Genomic DNA, 4,410 nt, shown 5'->3' with positions numbered 1-4,410 from the left:
TAAACACACAAGCTAGGGGAGGTTTTCAATACTTCATTACTTTCACTTATGACTTCAGTAGATATGAGTGTATTTATCTTATGTGTCATAAATTTAAAGCCCTTAAAAATTTCAAGGAATTTAAAAATTAAATACCAAACCAACTAGGTAAAAGTATTAAAGCACTTTGATCAAATCGAGGAGGATAATACTTAAGCTCAGAGTTTGATGAGCTTTTGAAGGAACGTGGGATTATCTCACAACTTACTCCTCTTAGTACTCCACAACGGAATAGAGTTTTTGAAAGGAGAAATCAAACACTGTTAGACATGTTTCGATCAATGATGAGTCATGTTGATCTTCCTAATTCTTTTAGGGGACATACACTTGAGACAATTTCCTTCACACTAAATTGTGTTCCATCTAAATCAGTTCAAAAGACAGCAAATGAGATATGGACTGAGAAGCATCCTAGTATGTCTTTTTTGAAGATTTGGGGCTGTGAAGCTTATGTTAAACGCCAGATGCCTACAAAGCTTGAACCCAAATCTCAAAAATACATCTTTGTGAGATATCCTAAGGAAACTAAAGGACATTATTTCTTCAATCCTACCAAGAAAAAAATGTTTGTTGCTCAGATAGGAGTCTTCCTTGAGAGAGAATTTGTCTCTAGAAAAGCAAGTGGTAGAAAAATGAACTTGGAGAAATTCGATAAAAACAGCATATCACTAAACCAAAGATTGACCAACAACAAGTTTCATAAGTTGTTGAGGAACAATCAACTGTTCTGGAAACACAACTACCATGAATATCTTTAAGGGAACGCCATGTACGTGAGAGATATGAATTTTTCATTACAACACATGATGATATTCTACTTATGGATCAAGATGAGCCTAAAACTGATGAAGAAGTCGTGGCGAGCCAAGATTCTAGGAAATAGCTTGAGACCATGAGGTCTAAGATGAATTTCATGTCAGAAAACCAAGTATGGTTCTTGGTTACCCACGTGAAGGGGTTAAACCTATAGGGTGCAAGTGAATTTTCAAAAAGAAAATAAACATGGATGGTAATGTACAAAAATATAAAGGGTGATTAGTCGCTAAAGGTTTTCGACAAGTTCATGGTATAGACTATGACGAAACCTTTTCTCCTATTGCAATGTTTAAATCTATTCGGATCTTACTTGCAATAGATGTATTCCATGATTATGAAATCTAAAAGATGGACATCAAAACAACTTTCCTTAATGGGAAACTGAAGATGATGTGTACATGACACAACCTGAAGGTTTTGTTAATCCGAAAGATGCTGGAAAGATATGCAAGCTACAAAAATCCATATATAGATTGAAGCAAGCTTCTCAAAGTTGGAATCTTTGTTTTAATAACGCAATGAAAGAGTTTGGTTTTATCAAAAAATTAAAATGAGCCTTGTGTTTACAAGAAAGTTAGTAGGAGCATTGTAGCATTTTTGGTACTATATGTAGATAACATACTTATCATAGGAAATGACATACCTACCTTACAGTCTATTAAGACTTGGTTAGGAAGTTGTTTTTCTATGGACTTAGGCAAGGCTACATACGTATTAGGAGTGAAAATCTATAGAGATAAATCAAGGTGACTCCTAAGACTGAGCCAAAGTACATACATAGATAAAGTAATAAAAAGATTCAACATGGAAGAATCTAAGGGATGATTCTTACCTATGAGACATAGTATTTCACTCTCGAAGGAAATGTGCCCTTCAACTCCACAAGAGAGAGAATGTAACACCCCTCACCCGTATTCAACGCCAGAATAGGGTTACGAAGCATTACTCAACTTATTACACAAATAAACATACATTTCATACATTTTTTCTGTAACAACCCAATTTAGACCCTATTTGATTTCGAGACCATGAATCCGAGTCAGAAAAATATTTAAAAATTATTTTCAGTGTTTATTAGGTGTGAATTTGTATGTGTGAAATTTTCGTGATTTAATTTGGTTGTTAGAATGCCTGATTAAATAAAAGGACTTAATCGCGTAAAATGAAAATTTGATGGTTTAATGTGTAAGGACCAAATTGAATGTGTCTTTATAATTTGAAGCATTTATGTTGCAATTATGCCATTGAATAAATGAATGGATGGTAATGGCATGCATTATTAAGTTGTTATATTAAATCATTAAGGTTATATTAGTAAATAAATAATAGAATGTTAATATAATAATATATGTTATAATAACATTAAACAAGCATTTGTATTTTATTTCTTCTCCACCGAATGTCAAAATAAAAGAGAAAGAAAAAGGTTTTCTCATGTTCAACCATTGCTAAGCTCAATCAAGGTATGTAACTAGCTCGATTTTTGATAATTTTTACGTTTTTGAGATCGTTGCTGAGTTATCTACAAGACCCATGCTTGAATTTTTTATTTTGGTGAATATTTTGAGTTATGCCATTGTTGAAAGCTTGTGATTTTTTTTTGTTTGATGATGAAATATGAAAGATATGTTTTAGATTAACATGTTTTGTATTGGAGTTTTTGATGATTTTGAATAATTAGGACTAAATTGAAAAAATAATAATTTAAAGGACTAAAATGTCAAATAAATTAAACATATGGATTTTTTTGAGAGTGGGTAAAATTTGGCTCAACATGGGTATGCTAAAATTTTGTGTATTTTGTGTTTTATGCAATAGAGACTAAATTGTAAAAAGTGTAAATGTCAAGGGTAAAATGGTAATTTACCCATTTATGTGTTTTTGGACTAAATTGAATGAAATTATATTAAATTATTTTATTTTGAATACATTTAGATCAAGAACCAAAGAAATCGGATTTGGATCAGAGAAAAACTAAAATCGTCGATTAATCGTCCTGTTCAGATTACCATTGTCCAAGGTAGGTTTAAAAGCAAATAAACATAGTTATTTTTTAATAAAAATAAGTTACATGTGCTGAATTGATATATTGGAGAATGTATAAATGATAGCCAAATATGTGTACACTTGGGAACTATGTTTACGATTTGATTCGACCAAGATTCGACGTCCGAAAAGCCCCGTACAAACCTTAGGAATAGCTAGGATACATATGTCATGACATAGGATTTCTAATATGTGTTCTCGTGTAAGACCACGTGACATAGGATTTCTAATATGTGTTCTCGTGTAAGACCACATCTGGGACGTTGGCATTGATATGTGATTTCGAGTAAGACCATGTCTAGGACATCGGCATCGTAATTGTAATTCGTGTAAGACCCTGTCTGGGACAGTGGCTTCGACATGTGATTACATGTAAGACCACGTCTGGGACGTTGGCATTGTACGATATGTGTTGTAATCTGAGTATCCTTTTTAATTTCGAATGGTTCAACGGGCAAGGATAAGTTACGAATGAATGTGGAAACAAGTTAAAGTGAACAGGTATGTGACAATTTATTACCTTTTCAGAAATAAGGTAAGTTGATTATTTGATATGTGATACAAGTTATAAATGACGTTAATGGTAGTGATTGTGTATATGAAAATCTATATGTGAATTAATGTATAAGTACGTGATATTTATGTTTGATTTTTAAGCTTATATCCGGCCTAATGTTACATGAGGAATAAATTGAAATGTGAAATTCATATTGATATTAAAGGATTTATGTGCATTCGATTAGCAAGTATTTGAAATGTGAACCTTGAACATGTTTAGTGGGAAGTATATATATTCGGCACAATAAGGTCTATGTGATATTAAACATGTTAATGAATCGATGTGTGTTTGGAAATGTTATAATTTATTTATAGATAAATGTTTGGTAATTAAATTTCATAAGTATGGCTTGGTTATGCCTTAATAAATTATCAATGCCATTGAGATAATATTTGAATTAAGAATTGAGCAATGAATGAAGTGAGTGAAACCATATGTTTAAGTATATGATTGGTCATATTCGGTTTAACGATATATATATATATGTATGATATGGAAATGTGAATTTCATACTTATGCCAAAGTTTATATGTGCATTTGTCTATATGGAAATTGAATGTGAAATTATGACTAAGGAAATGTGAATTGTATAAATTTATTATGATAGTATGTATTCGGTCAAGTGAAATTTTTATTGATATTGAGTATGAAAGATGATTTTGGATAAAGAACGAATGCGTGCTTGGACAAAACCCAATTCATGTTTAGTTATATATGGATATTTGAATTTACAAGTATGGTTTGGTTATGTCTTATTAAATTATTATTGTTATTGAGTTAATATTTGCTTATGACTTACTAAGCTAAGATATCTTACTTTGTGTGTGAATTTTTACTTCTACTTATAGATTTTGGAGACTAGTTGCAGGCTCAGGGATCGTCAGTGAAGTCTATCACACTATCGACTGCTTTTGGTAGTTTTAAAAGTTGAATTAGAAATCTATGGCATG

This window comes from Gossypium hirsutum, chromosome A07 (genome assembly GCF_007990345.1).
Source record: "Gossypium hirsutum isolate 1008001.06 chromosome A07, Gossypium_hirsutum_v2.1, whole genome shotgun sequence".
In the NCBI taxonomy this organism is placed as follows: Eukaryota; Viridiplantae; Streptophyta; class Magnoliopsida; order Malvales; family Malvaceae; genus Gossypium; species Gossypium hirsutum.
This window is presented reverse-complemented; position numbering follows the sequence as displayed.